The following is a 19,079-nucleotide window of genomic DNA, read 5'->3' as shown; positions in this document are numbered from 1 at the left end:
CCTAAAACATGTCATTGGCACCTAAATGAAACATTTCTTTGTGTCCCAGAAATCAGGGATCAATAGTCTAGGAACATAACTTGAGTTTTTTTCAACATAATGGGGGTACTGTGCTGGAGGCTTCCACCTTGTGGGAAAAGAACAAGGCGTATTTTTGAGGCCAACGTATGCTGGTGCATGTCTGAAAAGAGACTGCTCTTCAACGGTCCTCCATTTTGTCCAAATTACGCAAGGCTAAGTCGCTTTCTTCCTCCATGGTGGCCTGCCTCCAAACTGTTACTTTCCTTCGCAATCAGCCCAGGTCTTTGGACATGAAAAACCAATTGCTAAATCTCTTTTTTGGTCAAAGCAGCTATTCTATGAATATTACAACAAACCTCACAGGATGCTTGTGAATAGATTAAAACGCCACCCTTTTCACTCCTTCCTGGATTTTCTTTAAAAAAAAAAAAAAAAAAAAAAGCTAACGGGTATCCTACCTACTGCCCCCATATGTCAAAAGTTTTTGGGGGATTCTACCATAGATTGTATAACTGTTTAAACTCTGAACCGAATCACCATTTTTCTTACTCAATACACTTGCCTAAATTGTCCCCCTCCCACCTTTCTTCCCTAACGGCTGCAATCACCCCTGAAGAACTAGGAGGTTGTTAAAAAATCTCCAGACTCAATTCCCCGGGCCCAGATAGGCTGCCATACTCTTACTACAAAACCTTCATCCCAATTGTAAGCCCACACTTATCACTCTTTACTGAGGGGAACTGTTGCCCATCCTCCATTTCTTCACGTCCATATTATGGTGATCCTGAAAGCGGGTAAAGACCCCTCTATACCCGATAATTATTGGCCTATTGCACCATTCAACTCCGATTACAAAATTTTCACTAAAATTTGAGCTAATACTTTCCCAAATCCATCCTAGACTTATTCACAAAGACCAAGTCAGATATGTACCAACAAAACACGCAGGTGACAACAGGTCATTGACCTTATAAACTTGCTTAACAGAACTACCTGCCTGGCCCTTGTTTTGAGCCTGAATGCCCAGAAAGCATGTAAAAGGCTTAGCTGGCCCTTCATGTTTGCTGTCCTTTCTAGATATGGCTTTTCCAGCCCATTTATAGCAGCACTCAAAGCTTTGTACTCCCAACCAATGTCCCAAGTACAGCTGTCTTCCTTTCTATCACCATCATTCCCCCTGAGCAATGGCATGAGACAGGGGTGTCCCTCGTCTCATCTACTCTTTATTTTATGCTTGGAACCCCTAGCTGAAGCCATTCGCTCCCACCAGGATATTTGTGGGGTTTTGCTTTCGACAGGAGTACAAGCTGTCTCTGTTCACCGACGATATACTCCCGACACCGACTAATCCCCACACCTCTCTCCCGAATCTTCATGATCGAACATTTGGCTCAATCTCTGGCTACAAGATGAACCCTATCAAAACAGAGGCTTTACCGATGCATATCCCCCCTCCTGCCCTTGCAACACTACAACAAAACTTCTCATACCATTGGTTCACTTAAATACTTAGGGAGCCATCTGACTTCTACATACCACACCCTTTATCGGGCTAACTAGGTGCCGAAACCAATACCGAAAAAGAAAAATACACCAGCCTGAAAACGACAGTTTTTAAAAAATATATATATATATATTTTATATATAAAATTGTATACATTTTAATATCACCAATTTAAATTGATATGAATTTATTGTTGACTATTACTGACACCTTTAAGAAAGTTCAAGAAAAATGCAGTCTGCAGTCTCTCACCATTTCTTGTATCATGTCTGCAATCTCTTAAACACACTGCTAATAGTATTAGCAAAAATCAGTGCACCTCTAGCAGACATGGTACAGAGACTAATATCAAATCATAGTGTAGCGCTTAACAAAATTATGAATGACCTAGTTAGTGCATCATCATACAATAATTAACCCAAAACACCTTAAGTGTGAGGATTCATAAAAAAATATATAAAAATAAAATTACAATTCCAAAAAATATAAATGAATTAAAAGTCTCTATGTAAAATGTTGATCCAATCCAAACGTGAAATAAGGGTCACCATCCACCTTCTTAAGATGAGGCTAGCATGCAGACACCCTGTGATATTCCCGTCACCTTTCGAAATAAAGGCTTACCGGATAATATGGATCCAAACGAATATATATTCGAAGGATCATGCAAGCTTGTACACTCAGAAGGCGAGATTACAGATGTAAATTGTCCAGGGAAGTAACAAGTCAGACTCCTCATATAGATGCCCCAACTAGTTGTTAAATCCTCATCGGTACACTCCAGCTCAAAATGTTGAACTCATACAAAGGAAAATAAGGAGCCACAATAGTGTAAATCCGTTTAAAAGAAAAAATTTAATAAAAAAGTAATGAACTCACATGTAACCAAAGAAATCAAGCGCTTATTCCATAAAAACAGTGCTACAGCAGTAGTCCCGACGCGTTTCGTCCTCTACAGACGTCATCTGGGGTAGCACTCCACTGTAGCATCCTCACTTTTATAGCAAACAATCAATTTGGGCGAAAATTCCATCTGCCTGTGTCACCGCGTATCACTTCCGGTTTAAGATGGCGCCCGGCGTGCGTTCCACGCCTCATTATAATGCTACAGCATGAATTAGCAGGCAAACCATGCCATAACATATATGAAATAAACCAATAAGTAAAACATAAATTGGCCCAAACATTAGAAATATACCAAACGTTAAAATTAACCAAACATTAGAATTTATTCCCCTTTGTTATACCGTTATTAGCATTTCCGGGTCATGACTGAACAACTAAGGGGCGTGGATATGGTTCCAATCGTTATCTTACCCGGCCCCTCATACCGACGGAGCCACCCCCACTACAGGAAAATACTCACATAGTGGGCGTATCGTATACAGGGACCACTGATGCTTCCGTCTAGCGGCGCTGGAACGCACCGCGTACCGGAAGCGCCAACATTGCAGATGCGTCCGACGTCAGAGGCGGCGTGAGAGGAAACACGTCACCTCCAATCCGAAAGCATCAAACATCGGAAGTGACGTAAACAAAAATACGTCACCTCCGGCCAGAATGTGTCCGACACCAGGAAGTGATGTAAAGAAAATACATCATCTCCGGTGTCCAGTGGGACGCATGTAAACATACTCCGGACCATACATCATAAAAGGGCTGTGCATTTACGTACACCCCTACTCCCCAATGAAAAAAATATCATATTAATATGTATGGAGTGGGAGCAGTTGTATATAAGCAATAAGAAGTATATTTAAAAAATATATACAAGATACACATCAGCACCGATACAACGTATGCCCGAACGTACATTGTAACAAATACTGATAGCATCTAAGGCAGATAGAATTCTGTCCCAAGACTAATAATAATATTATACCATAAATAACAATGATAGAAAGACCTACCACTTACATGAAAATCGAAAAATATTAAAACAAATAAACTAAAATAAAACACTGAAATAAAATGTTGCCAATATACATATTATCCATTATTAATGAAGGCATTAATATCCCATTCTATATTTAAGCCAAATGGCGAGTAAGATCGAATCGTATATATCCAGTAGGTTTCTAATCTGGAGACACCCCGAGTCATAGCACCACCCCTCCACGGGGGTGTGTACTTGTCAATAGCTAAAAATTGGGTACCTGTTGGGTCACTGTTATGATGTTCCCTGTAGTGTCTCGGGACAGTGTGTTTAGAGACCTTACCCTTTATTAAGGCTATGTGTTCCCCTACTCTAATCGCAAACGTCCTTGTCGTCCTCCCCACATATTGTTTGCCGCACGGGCAAGTGATCAGATATACTACATACCGGGTGCTACAGGTACAAAATGATTTTATAGTATGTGTTCTGTTAGTTGTTGTTGATGTAAACTCAGTTGTTTTGTGTCTACCGGCTATATTAAACTGACATACCACACATTTTTTACAAGGATAAAAACCTGTTAGATTGTGAAAAAATGATGGACGACAGGGTGGGTTAATAACATTGGGAGCAATACGGTTCCGTAGAGAGGGTGCACCCCTGAAAAGTACTTTCGCCCGCTCAGGTAACTTTGAGTTGAGGACTGGGTCACTTCTTAGTACATCCCAATGTTTATTAATAATGGTCTTAATTTGTTTATGCTGTACCGAAAAAGATGTAAGCATAGACCATCTATAAGTGTCCTCAGGTTCATGGCGCACTTTCTCAATCACAAGGCTCTCCCTGTTAGTGTCAATAACTTTCTGTATCTCTACATCAAGAACCCTAGCATCATATCCCTTATCCTCAAATTTTTGTTTAAGGATTACTGCTTGTGTCCTGAACATATCAAGGTCTGTGCAATTCCTTCGCAGTCGTAGAAATTGACTGCGTGGTATCGAACTCAACCATGATCTATGATGGCAGCTATCAAGGGGAATGAAGCTATTCCTGTCCGTCGGTTTGAAGTGCGTTTTGAACACAAATTTATTGTCTACTAATTCAATCTCTAAATCAAGAAAATTTATCCTAGAGGGACTCATTTCGAACGATAGAGAAATACCCCTATCGTTACTGTTCAAATTACTAAAGAATTCAGTCAGCGAATCCGATGAACCACTCCATAGGAGGAGGATGTCGTCTATATACCTAGCCCACAGGACCAAAGAGGGGTTCCTCTGGGCATAGACGACATCCTCCTCCCACTTGGCCATGAATAAATTAGCAAGACTGGGGGCAAATTTGGCCCCCATTGCTACACCCCGTTGTTGTAAATAATACTTGTCGTTAAACCAAAAATAGTTATGTTCCATGGCAAATTCTAAAAGCTCTATGAGGTAATCGCATTGAAATGATGCCAGAGAGTCCTCACGATCTAAAAAATATCGGACAGCCTCTATACCCATTCCCTGAGGTATGCAAGTATAGAGGGACGCTACATCAGCTGTAGCTATGATACATTGCTCATGAAGCACTAAACTTTCAAGTCTCCTGATTGTAGCACCCGTATCTTTAAGGTAGGATGGGGTTTTTTTTAACAAGGGGTTGCAAATAAAAATCTATGTAGCGGCCTATGCGTGAAGTGACCGAATTAATGCCACTCACTATGGGCCTACCAGGAGGGCTCACCAGATCTTTGTGGATCTTCGGTAAGTAATAGATTACAGGAATTGAGGGGGAAATGGGAACCAAAAAGTTTTTTTCTTTATTATTCAATATTTTTTGATCATAGCCTTTATTGATAAGATCCTTAAGTTGTTTTTTATATACAATCGTGGGATTATTGGGGAGTTGCTTATAGGTACCTGGCTCACCCAAGATCCTGTGCATTTCAGCTTCGTACTTGTCCCTGTCCAGAATCACAACACCCCCCCCCTTATCAGCTGGACGTATAACTACGTCTTTTTGTTCACATAAAGATTTAAAACCGTTTGTTGAAAAAGTGGTTCTATTATTACATTTCATGGGGAGTCTATCAAGATCTTTTAATACTAAATCCTTAAATATTTTTACAGCTGGAACAGTGGGTACAGGGGGTATAAATAGAGACGGGTTAGCCAACCCGGAATGTACAGTTCCCGATGTGGCCGCTAGATAGTCCGTTCTGAAGGGATTGGTTGTCAAATACCGTTGAATGTTAATCTTTCTGATAAATTTGTGTATATCAATAAAAGTATTGAATTTATTAAGTTGTTTAGGGGGTGCATATTTCAAGCCCTTATCGAGTACTGATAATTCGGCATGGGAGAAGGTTTTCTTGCTTAAATTAAACACACACTGTCCCACTAAACCCGCCTTCTTTTTCCTCCTCTGTAATCGCTCTCCCCCTCTACACCCTCTCTTGGGTCTTGATCCCTTTTTCGAATATGCGGATCCTCGCGAAAATCCTGGTTCCTATAATTAGTATTAGGTGGATTATATCCAGATGGAATGTAGGTATTATTCACATTGTCTGAATCTCGTATTTCTCCTAATGGAGAGAATCTATTATAAGTAGAAACGGGAGCCGCATTGTAATATTGGGGTCCACTATAATGAGGGTTAGACGGGGCATTGTAGTGAGGGTTAGGAGGAGCACGTCTAGGTGATGGAGAATAGTAGGGAGAGTCATTATACTCTCTAAATTGGTGAGCATCATAATTATATGAGCGTCCTCTATTAGAACCTCTACCCCCTCTCTTTCCTCGATTGTTACCTCTTCCTCTATGAGGATTATTAGGGGTGTGTGGAGTGTAATGATGCACCCTCTGCTGAGAGGAGGGTGGGCCATCATACACCTTACTCTGTGCGGCCTCACTATAAGACATAGGAGGCAAAGCGACCCTCTGTGGGGCAGTGGAACCTCCAGATTGGGAACCACTTATGGGTTGTATGTCCGTGGCGGGTGTATTCTGAACCATTTTCTGCCAACCAAAAACAGTACCCATCTTGTAGTCATTAACATCTCTGGAGTATTTTTTCTGTTTCTTATATTTTTGTTCTCTATCCTCTTTTTCCAGATGGTTCAACAAATTGGCAGAGAGAGAGTTATATTCAGGAGTGTCCTTATATGACATTAATTTATCCTTAATTTCTTTAATTTCTTTATCTAGTAGGACCATTTTACTGTTCTTCCTTGCAATCAAGAAACCCAACAAATTGGTTCCAGCCTCATTAAAATACTTGAACCAAATATCTAGGTCCATTTCCCCTTGTTGGGGGTTTACATCCCACCTTAGGCTTCTAGGGACCATATGTTCTGCAATATATTGCTGCAAGAACACAAGGTCCCATTGTAGGTGAAGTTCGGATGTCATAATATTTTTAAGTCTCATGAACATCCCTCCCACCTCGGTGTTACTGCCAGTTACCACAAAAACACCATCAGTGTTAACTTTGTGCGAAGCACGATATTCAAACACATCCATATCTACAGTGACGTATATGAAAAAGGATTGCTGCAATGTGTATATCCAAACAATATATAGACAAAAAAACGTTCCCTGTGACACTGCGCTATCCAAAAAACAGAAAAAAGCTGCTAACACAATCACAAGGATAAAACAGTGAATAATTAACAAATATCAAATCATAGTGTAGCGCTTAACAAAATTATGAATGACCTAGTTAGTGCATCATCATACAATAATTAACCCAAAACACCTTAAGTGTGAGGATTCATAAAAAAATATATAAAAATAAAATTACAATTCCAAAAAATATAAATGAATTAAAAGTCTCTATGTAAAATGTTGATCCAATCCAAACGTGTTAAAAAAACCCCATCCTACCTTAAAGATACGGGTGCTACAATCAGGAGACTTGAAAGTTTAGTGCTTCATGAGCAATGTATCATAGCTACAGCTGATGTAGCGTCCCTCTATACTTGCATACCTCAGGGAATGGGTATAGAGGCTGTCCGATATTTTTTAGATCGTGAGGACTCTCTGGCATCATTTCAATGCGATTACCTCATAGAGCTTTTAGAATTTGCCATGGAACATAACTATTTTTGGTTTAACGACAAGTATTATTTACAACAACGGGGTGTAGCAATGGGGGCCAAATTTGCCCCCAGTCTTGCTAATTTATTCATGGCCAAGTGGGAGGAGGATGTCGTCTATGCCCAGAGGAACCCCTCTTTGGTCCTGTGGGCTAGGTATATAGACGACATCCTCCTCCTATGGAGTGGTTCATCGGATTCGCTGACTGAATTCTTTAGTAATTTGAACAGTAACGATAGGGGTATTTCTCTATCGTTCGAAATGAGTCCCTCTAGGATAAATTTTCTTGATTTAGAGATTGAATTAGTAGACAATAAATTTGTGTTCAAAACGCACTTCAAACCGACGGACAGGAATAGCTTCATTCCCCTTGATAGCTGCCATCATAGATCATGGTTGAGTTCGATACCACGCAGTCAATTTCTACGACTGCGAAGGAATTGCACAGACCTTGATATGTTCAGGACACAAGCAGTAATCCTTAAACAAAAATTTGAGGATAAGGGATATGATGCTAGGGTTCTTGATGTAGAGATACAGAAAGTTATTGACACTAACAGGGAGAGCCTTGTGATTGAGAAAGTGCGCCATGAACCTGAGGACACTTATAGATGGTCTATGCTTACATCTTTTTCGGTACAGCATAAACAAATTAAGACCATTATTAATAAACATTGGGATGTACTAAGAAGTGACCCAGTCCTCAACTCAAAGTTACCTGAGCGGGCGAAAGTACTTTTCAGGGGTGCACCCTCTCTACGGAACCGTATTGCTCCCAATGTTATTAACCCACCCTGTCGTCCATCATTTTTTCACAATCTAACAGGTTTTTATCCTTGTAAAAAATGTGTGGTATGTCAGTTTAATATAGCCGGTAGAAACAAAACAACTGAGTTTACATCAACAACAACTAACAGAACACATACTATAAAATCATTTTGTACCTGTAGCACCCGGTATGTAGTATATCTGATCACTTGCCCGTGCGGCAAACAATATGTGGGGAGGACGACAAGGACGTTTGCGATTAGAGTAGGGGAACACATAGCCTTAATAAAGGGTAAGGTCTCTAAACACACTGTCCCGAGACACTACAGGGAACATCATAACAGTGACCCAACAGGTACCCAATTTTTAGCTATTGACAAGTACACACCCCCGTGGAGGGGTGGTGCTATGACTCGGGGTGTCTCCAGATTAGAAACCTACTGGATATATACGATTCGATCTTACTCGCCATTTGGCTTAAATATAGAATGGGATATTAATGCCTTCATTAATAATGGATAATATGTATATTGGCAACATTTTATTTCAGTGTTTTATTTTAGTTTATTTGTTTTAATATTTTTCGATTTTCATGTAAGTGGTAGGTCTTTCTATCATTGTTATTTATGGTATAATATTATTATTAGTCTTGGGACAGAATTCTATCTGCCTTAGATGCTATCAGTATTTGTTACAATGTACGTTCGGGCATACGTTGTATCGGTGCTGATGTGTATCTTGTATATATTTTTTAAATATACTTCTTATTGCTTATATACAACTGCTCCCACTCCATACATATTAATATGATATTTTTTTCATTGGGGAGTAGGGGTGTACGTAAATGCACAGCCCTTTTATGATGTATGGTCCGGAGTATGTTTACATGCGTCCCACTGGACACCGGAGATGATGTATTTTCTTTACATCACTTCCTGGTGTCGGACACATTCTGGCCGGAGGTGACGTATTTTTGTTTACGTCACTTCCGATGTTTGATGCTTTCGGATTGGAGGTGACGTGTTTCCTCTCACGCCGCCTCTGACGTCGGACGCATCTGCAATGTTGGCGCTTCCGGTACGCGGTGCGTTCCAGCGCCGCTAGACGGAAGCATCAGTGGTCCCTGTATACGATACGCCCACTATGTGAGTATTTTCCTGTAGTGGGGGTGGCTCCGTCGGTATGAGGGGCCGGGTAAGATAACGATTGGAACCATATCCACGCCCCTTAGTTGTTCAGTCATGACCCGGAAATGCTAATAACGGTATAACAAAGGGGAATAAATTCTAATGTTTGGTTAATTTTAACGTTTGGTATATTTCTAATGTTTGGGCCAATTTATGTTTTACTTATTGGTTTATTTCATATATGTTATGGCATGGTTTGCCTGCTAATTCATGCTGTAGCATTATAATGAGGCGTGGAACGCACGCCGGGCGCCATCTTAAACCGGAAGTGATACGCGGTGACACAGGCAGATGGAATTTTCGCCCAAATTGATTGTTTGCTATAAAAGTGAGGATGCTACAGTGGAGTGCTACCCCAGATGACGTCTGTAGAGGACGAAACGCGTCGGGACTACTGCTGTAGCACTGTTTTTATGGAATAAGCGCTTGATTTCTTTGGTTACATGTGAGTTCATTACTTTTTTATTAAATTTTTTCTTTTAAACGGATTTACACTATTGTGGCTCCTTATTTTCCTTTGTACGAGTTCAACATTTTGAGCTGGAGTGTACCGATGAGGATTTAACAACTAGTTGGGGCATCTATATGAGGAGTCTGACTTGTTACTTCCCTGGACAATTTACATCTGTAATCTCGCCTTCTGAGTGTACAAGCTTGCATGATCCTTCGAATATATATTCGTTTGGATCCATATTATCCGGTAAGCCTTTATTTCGAAAGGTGACGGGAATATCACAGGGTGTCTGCATGCTAGCCTCATCTTAAGAAGGTGGATGGTGACCCTTATTTCACGTTTGGATTGGATCAACATTTTACATAGAGACTTTTAATTCATTTATATTTTTTGGAATTGTAATTTTATTTTTATATATTTTTTTATGAATCCTCACACTTAAGGTGTTTTGGGTTAATTATTGTATGATGATGCACTAACTAGGTCATTCATAATTTTGTTAAGCGCTACACTATGATTTGATATTTGTTAATTATTCACTGTTTTATCCTTGTGATTGTGTTAGCAGCTTTTTTCTGTTTTTTGGATAGCGCAGTGTCACAGGGAACGTTTTTTTGTCTATATATGGTACAGAGACTGCAGACACGATACAAGAGCTCAACGCAGCCTCACCAGTGCCCGCCAGTCATGAAGCCTCTCACCAGTGCCCATCATGCAGCCTCTCACCAGTGCCAGTGGATGCAGATTGCCTATGCCCATATGAGAGCAGCAATCTCCGTGTGCCATTTCAATTGCACGGGCCGCAGTAACAATATCCTGCCTCCTTTTAAAATGTCACACTGATTCAATGTCCCAGCATTCAAACTCAAATATGTGTCTACCGGCGCAAAAAAAATTATATCTAGAAGTGCAAAATATTGCGATACTCCCCTACTAAAAAAAAAATAAATAAAAAAAAAAAAAATCTGTTTGCTGCAGTCAAATGTGGTTCTGCTTAAAGTGAAAACCTGAATAAAACAAAAAAGATTATATGCTGACTGCGCTAACTCTTATACTTTATAACCTTATACCCAAACAATACACCACTATGTAAAATAGCTCTGTAAAAAAATATCACTCTAGAAAAAACACTGTAAAAAATATATACACACACACCATATATGTATAAATATATATAAAATATCACTCTAGAAGAAACCACTGTACAAATATAAATTATATATATATATATATATATAAGAGCTGCAACTAACGATTAATTTGTCTGTCGACTAATCTATCGATTATTTTTTCGATTAGTCAACGACTATCCGATTATTTTTTTTATTTTTTAATGAATCTAGTGGTTTTTTTTTTGATTAGCTAATTAATCCTTTGGATAACCTTGAGAGTATTGCAGAGTATTGTATGGCAGAGTATTGTATGGCAGAGTATTGTATGGCAGAGTATTGTATGGCAGAGTATTGTATGGCAGAGTATTGTATGGCAGAGTATTGTATGGCAGAGTATTGTATGGCAGAGTATTGTATGGCAGAGTATTGTATGGCAGAGTATTGTATGGCAGAGTATTGTATGGCAGAGTATTGTATGGCAGAGTATTGTATGGCAGAGTATTGTATGGCAGAGTATTGTATGGCAGAGTATTGTATGGCAGAGTATTGTATGGCAGAGTATTGTATGGCAGAGTATTGTATGGCAGAGTATTGTATGGCAGAGTATTGTATGGCAGAGTATTGTATGGCAGAGTATTGTATGGCAGAGTATTGTATGGCAGAGTATCGTATGGCAGAGTATCGTATGGCAGAGTATCGTATGGCAGAGTATCGTATGGCAGAGTATCGTATGGCAGAGTATCGTATGGCAGAGTATCGTATGGCAGAGTATCGTATGGCAGAGTATCGTATGGCAGAGTATCGTATGGCAGAGTATCGTATGGCAGAGTATCGTATGGCAGAGTATCGTATGGCAGAGTATCGGCGGGCAGAGTATTGGCGGGCAGAGTATTGGCGGGCAGAGTATTGGCGGGCAGAGTATTGCATTGGCGGGCAGAGTATCGGGCTGGGTATGGAGGGATGGCTGCTTCCATCCGACCTCTCCCCTCCACTGCACAGATCAGTACAGAGAGGGGAGAGAGAAACCGGCGTCATGTCATGACGCCGGTTTGTTTACAAGAGATCACCCCATCGGAGCGATCACATTGTAAACACCTGGGTGTAGAAAGATGGCCGCCGCTTCGGAGCTAGGCCGAAGCCGCGGCCTCTCCTAAGGCCGAGACCGCGGAGCGCTCCGCGGATCACGGCATGTGCGCTCAGATCACGGATCGGTGACGATCTGTTGCACCCCTAGGGACGGCGGCACGGAAGGGGAGAAGAGAGGGGGACGGCGACACGGAGGGCAGCGGTAAATACTAAGCACTGCCCCCACTGTGACGCATCGACGACCTGCACGCACGTCGACGTAGCCGCTCTAATTATTATATATATATATATATATATATATATATATATATATATATATATATATATATATATATATATATATACATACATACATATACATATACATACATACATACACACACATATACACATATACACACACACAAATATATAACACACACGCACACACACTAATAATACTGTATTTATTCATGCATGTATCTAACCTATAGGCAGTTGGAAATCTGGGAGCAGTATAGACCCTGAGTGGATTGGTAAATTGGGAGCAACATAGACCCGAGTGGATTGGTTATCCCCATCAATGAACCAAAGGCGCTTTTCACAATAATATCTGGTGAGTGGCCAATTCTTATGGTGGTGATGTTGTCACTGGATTGGTGGATATGAAACTTACAAAATCACAGATATAAGAAGTTTTTTTTTTCACAGCAGAAAATTTGAAAGAAGGATTTATTTACTGTATTTATTGGCGTATAACACTCACTTTTTCATCATGAAAATCAGGTGCAAATAGCGTGTGCTTGTTATACACCAATACAAAAATTTAAGTTTTTCCCTGAAACGTCCCTCTTAAAATGAATGTGCGCGTTATACACCTGTGCGTGTTATACGCCGATAAATACGGTATATGTTGGTTTTCAGATACCAACCTAAACGTTGAAAATTTTCTGTATAAATAGCGACAAAAGTTGCACATGAAATATAGACACAGGTGGCTTACTTAAATACATGCATGTATAAATACAGTATCCCCTTCCCGCCGAACGTACGCAGATGTGCGTACTCGGCTTCCGGGGGGTATACCGGGATGATGCCCGCACCTGCAGGCATCATCCCGGTACCGTTTTTTTCAGCAGGCGATTGGCTATCCAGGCATAACAACCGATGCGGCTAAAAGCCGCTTGGCTGTTATGCCGGAGGAGCGGGAGGGGACGTCCCCCCCTCCCGCCGCTGTTACTGGTGCTCCCGCTCGATCGGGAGCACCGATTCAAATTCCGCTGCCTCCGGCTGCTGGGGAGGAACTGGAACGAAGCCGTAATCGGCTTCGTTCCAGTCTCCTCATCGTAAACACGCAAGCGACGCCATGACGTCACTTCCCGTTTACTTGGCTGCCAATGGCGCCGGTTTTAAAAGATATACAGTATTCAGAATCGCCGTTTTCGGCGATCTGAATACATTGAAGTGTAAAGGAGGGGTGGGGGGTCTTTTAGACCCCCGATCCCTCCATAAAGAGTGCCTGTCACCACCTATTACTGTCACAAGGGATGTTTACATTCCTTGTGACAGCAATAAAAGTGATCAAATTATTTTTTTTTAAAAACAATTTAGTCATTTTAAAATAAATAAATAAATTTTTTTAAAGTGCCCGCCGTCCCCGCGAGGTCGCGAAGCAAAGAAAACGCATACGGAAGTCGCGCCCGCGTATGTAAACGGTGTTCAAATCACACATGTGAGGTATCGCCGCGATCGTCAGAGCGAGAGCAATAATTCTAGCACTAGACCTCCTCTGCAACGCTAACCTGGTAACCGTAAAAAAAATTAAAGCGTCGCCTATTAAGATTTTTAGGTACCGTACTTTGTCGTCAATCCACAAGTGCGTGCGATTATAAAGTGTGACATGTTTGGTATCTATTTATTAGGCGTAACATTATCTTTCACATTACGCAAAAAAATTGGGCTAATTTTACGGTTTTGTTTTTTAATTCATGAAAGTGTCCCTTTTCCCAAAAAGTTGCGTTTAAAACACCACTGCGCAAATACCGTGTGACATAAAATATTGCAACAATCGCCATTTTATTCTCTAGAGTCTCTGCTAAAAAAAATATATATAATGTTTGGGGGTTCCAAGTAATTTTCTAGCAAAAAATATGGATTTTAACTTGTAAACACCAAATTCCAAAAATAGGCTTAGTCATGAAAGGGGTATTATATTTATTTTTTACAGTGGTTTCTTCTAGAGTCAATGAATATTATAAAAAAAAAAAAAAAAAAAATTATATATATATATATATATATACACATACACACATGCATACATACAGTGGTGTGAAAAAGTGTTTGCCTCCTTCCTCATTTCCTGTTCCTTTGCATGTTTGTCACACTTAAGTGTTTCGGAACATCAAACCAATTTAAACAATAGTCAAGGACAACACAAGTAAACACAAAATGCAATTTGTAAATGAAGGTGTTTATTATTAAAGGTGAAAAAAAAATCCAAACCATCATGGCCCTGTGTGAAAAAGTGATTGCCCCCCTTGTTAAAACATACTATAACGGTGGTTGTCCACACCTGAGTTCAATTTCTCTAGCCACACCCAGGCCTGATTATTGCCACACCTGTTCACAATCAAGGCATCACTTAAATAAGAGCTGCTTGACACAGTAAGGTCCACCAGAAGATCCTTAAGACCCCTTTCACACCAGGGCGTTTTGCAGGCGCTATAGCGTTAGAAATAGCGCCTGCAAAACGCCCTAAAGAAGCTGCACCATTGTGTGTAGTGTGAAAGCCCCGAGGGCTTTCACACTACAGCGGTGCGCTGGCAGGACGTCAGAAAAAAGTCCTGCCAGCAGCTTCTTTGGAGTGGTGAAGGAGCGGTGTGTTTACCGCTCCTCCACCGCTGCTGCCCATTGAAATCAATGGGGCAGCGCTGTAATGCCGCCGGCAAAACGCCGCTATTGCGGCGTATTGCCGGCGGTTTTAACCCTTTTGCGGCCGCCAGCGGGGGTAAAAGCGCCCCGCTAGCGGCCGAAATGCGCCGCAAATCCGGCGGAAAAACGTTTTACCGCCGACGCAAGGTGCGGTGTGGTGTGAAAGGGGTCTAAAAGCTACACATCATGCCGAGACCCAAAGAAATTCAGGAACAATTGAGAAAAAGTAATTGAGATCTATCAGTCTGGAAAGGGTTATAAAGCCATTTCCAAAGCTTTGGGAATCCAGCGAACCACAGTGAGAGCCATTATCCACAAATGGCGAAGACATGGAACAGTGGTGAACCTTCCCAGGAGTGGCCGGCCGCCCAAATTACCCCAAGAGCGCAGCAACGACTCATCCAAGAGGTCACAAAAGACCCCACAACAACGTCCAAGGAACTGCAGGCCTCACTTGCCTCAGTTAAGGTCAGCGTTCATGCCTCCACCATCAGGAAAAGACTGGGCAAAAATGGCCTGCATGGCAGAGTTCCAAGGAGAAAACCACTGCTGAGCAAAAAGAACATCAAAGCTCGTCTCAATTTCTCCACAACACATCTTGATGATCCCCAAGACTTTTGGGACAACATTCTGTGGACCGATGAGACAAAAGTGGAACTCTTTGGAAGGTGTGTGTCCAAGTATATCTGGCGTAGAAGGAACACTGCATTTCATAAAAAGAACATTATACCAACAGTAAAATATGGTGGTGGTAGTGTGATGGTCTGGGGCTGTTTTGCTGCTTCAGGACCTGGAAGACTTGCCGTGATAAAAAGGAACTATGAATTCTGCTGTCTACCAAGAGATCCTGAAGGAGAATGTCCGACCATCTGTTCGTGTACTCGAACTGAAACGAACTTGGGTTCTGCAGCAGGACAATGATCCTAAACACACCAACAAGTCCACCACCGAATGGCTGAAGAAAAACAAAATGAAGACTTTGGAGTGGCCTAGCCAAAGTCCTGACCTGAATCCTATTGAGATGTTGTGGTATGACCTTAAAAAGGCCGTTAATGCTCGAAAACCCTCTAATGTAACTGAATTAGGACAATTCTGCAAAGATGAGTGGGCCAAAATTCCTCCAGGACGCTGTAAAAGCCTCATTGCACGTTATCGCAAACGCTTCGTTGCAGTTGTTGCTGCTAAGGGTGGCCCAACCAGTTATTAGGTTTAGGGGCAATCACTTTTTCACACAGGGCCATGATGGTTTGGATTTTTTTTCACCTTTAATAATAAACACCTTCATTTACAAATTGCATTTTGTGTTTACTTGTGTTGTCCTTGACTATTGTTTAAATTGGTTTGATGTTCCGAAACACTTAAGTGTGACAAACATGCAAAGGAACAGGAAATGAGGAAGGGGGCAAACACTTTTTCACACAAGTGTGTGTGTGTGTGTGTGTGTGTGTGTGTGTGTGTGTGTGTGTGTGTGTGTGTGTGTGTGTGTGTGTGTGTGTGTGTGTGTGTGTGTGTGTGTGTGTGTGTGTGTGTGGCACCCTGACACAGGGAGATTTGCAAGGAGAGGAGGAGGGAGGAGGGAGGGGAGGACAGGACCTTGAGCCAGAATGATACCCACCAATGGGCGGCACAGCCACCACTACTGTGCATGTGTGGCTTTTGGCACAATTTTCCCTTCAGCAATGTGCCGAACACACAATTTTTGGCCAATATATTTAGGCAGCTGAAATTTTGGTGCATCCCTACAATGAAAAAAAAAAAAAAACTTAAAGCCAGTAGCGGCTTCCTCAATTTTATTGGGCATTACAAGGCTCACCGCATAGCTAGCTCAATGGTATTTGCTCCCCGTTTCTAAATACTATTATGCAACTCACCCCAGGGCAACCATATCTTGGTCACACAGGCTGGGAGCTAGCAGATGGTCAGTGATTGAGATGAGCATCACCTGTCTGGTACACCCATGTGCCATGTTATGGTCAGCTCTAGACACATCTATCACTCAACTAAGAAGCTTATGTTTACATCCTATGCAGTTCACCCTTTGTATATGGAATAAAATGCTCCCAACGGTTTTCACTCTTCTCCATGCCCACCTTTGTTAAATTTACTATTTAACCCAGACATCTCTGACAGCCTATCCTATAGTCGAAAGTACCCTTGGTCACAAGCCGGCATTTTCCAGCTCTGTAATATGGTTAACCCACTTACCCGTAGACTTCTCACTTTTGCGGAGATTAAACATTAAATATTACTTTTCCTCTGTAGCCGACCCAAACTCTAGACAAACCTACCTCGTTTGAACTCCTATGTGCCCAAGGCCCTTACCAACCCCGTCTTATATCATCCATCTATAAAATTCCTTCACAATGCTTCTTCACCGATTCATATCTGTATATGCAAAAATGGTCCCAACTCATCCAAACACAGATTACCCTCTCCCACAATGCCAGAAAAAATGGGGCTCGGTATCTAAAGCTTCAAGATGTGTGGACCAGAAAGAGACAGCCTATAAACTGATGCTTTTCTGGTACAGAACCCCAGAGGTCCTTCACAGATATGAATCTAAGGTCCCTCGGGTGTGCTGAAGATGCCATGGTGCCATAGGTTCCCATTACCACATCTTTTGGGAATGTCCCATTATCCAACCATTTTGGTCCTCAGTCCAAACCCTCCTACAAAACCTTTTTGATATAACTATTCCCATAGACCCAATTCATTACCTTCTGGGCCTGCCTATCCCTGGTGTTTCCAAGTCTGCCTGAAAACTTATTGCATTTGTCCTACTGAAGGAGAAGCAGGTAATCCTCTTGGCATGGTTGTCTACTTCCCCGCACATATAAAGCCAATTATTACAAGCCCTAGCTGACATATGCAGAATGGAACACATTTCACTGCCTTAGTACACAATTCTCAAAAATTTGGGAGGTTTGAGATAACTCTGTACTTACTCATGATTCAATGCCTCTAGTATCTCTATAAATTTGGTTCCTCCTCCCCCCCCCCACCTCCTCTTTTATACATTTAATTGAAAATGTTTGTTCCCTCCATTCTCATCCCCCATGGTGTACTTCTCTTCCACCTTTTACCTCAGATTGCATGCCCCCTCCGTGGTAATTCCCCTTTGATGTTTCAAACCTTCCCACTAGGAGGTTTTACTAGCTAGAAATCCATGGAGCTACCATCGTTCTGTGTTGGTATTATTTTTTTTTTAAGCCTGCTCTAACGGATTGCCGGTTCTATGCTATTCATGACTGTTTTTTCTGTGACGCATATGTGATTTATGATTTATGTCTTGAATGTACCATCATATTCTCTCATATACTTTTTCTGCTTCTGTAATTCTATGGAAAATTTCCAATATAAAAATAAATAAAAAAATAGTACAGTACAACCAAGTACTGAATAAAAATCTTGGCTTTTTCTATCAAAGCCTAATCACACACGAGTTTCGATTCACTAAGATATTATGAAGCTGCTTTTCACCGAAACCTATTCTTGAGTTCATAGCACCTGGTGATTTAAAGTGGACACTCCATATGAGAGCTTGTTAAAATCCCTTATTTCTATTAATGAGTTTTATGATGGCCCCATAATTGAGCTCCAAGGGGTGGAGTGAAACGCACTGGATGGGTGGCCTGACTGGAGTCTGGGCTGAGGCCGCCATTCATCTCACTTCATGCACATGGGTCCGCTTCATGATGTGCGGCTTATGGATCTTATTATTTGACTATGCTGTATGACAGTTGTGTAAAACTGTGGGACCAATAGCAAGGTTTCCCTTTCTAGGCACTTATTCACGGTCAGCAAAGGAAAAAAAAATTAAGCCTCGAGAAAGACCTTTGACTAAGTTTTTCTGGGCTGTTCATTATTGTATGTATTTTTCCCATAAATGGGTATTGCAAAGTGGAATATAAAATGTGGGGCCAGTATTTAAGGGGTCAGGTTTGCTGTCTAAACGCTTTAGAAATAGGTCTTAAAGGGTTACTAAACCCAGGACCCTGCATTCACTATATCTGGTCTCCCACAGTACACAGAACATTGGAATGCAATTATTTTAGTAAATAAAAACAGCTAAATATTTT

General features: G+C 41.3%; 1 protein-coding gene across 1 annotated transcript in view; it reads right to left on the bottom strand.

Annotated features, from left to right (window-relative positions):
- Nucleotides 1–19,079, bottom strand: part of SMARCAD1 (SNF2 related chromatin remodeling ATPase with DExD box 1) — a 199,172-nt gene that overhangs the window by 131,027 nt on the left and 49,066 nt on the right. The window lies entirely within an intron of this gene.

The sequence above is a fragment of the Lithobates pipiens genome, unplaced genomic scaffold, assembly GCF_037356315.1.
Source record: "Lithobates pipiens isolate NorthernLeopardFrog02 unplaced genomic scaffold, aLitPip1_a1.2 Scaffold_13, whole genome shotgun sequence".
Classification (NCBI taxonomy): Eukaryota; Metazoa; Chordata; class Amphibia; order Anura; family Ranidae; genus Lithobates; species Lithobates pipiens.
Note: the sequence above shows the minus strand (reverse complement) of the source record. Positions and strands in the feature narration are given on the sequence as shown.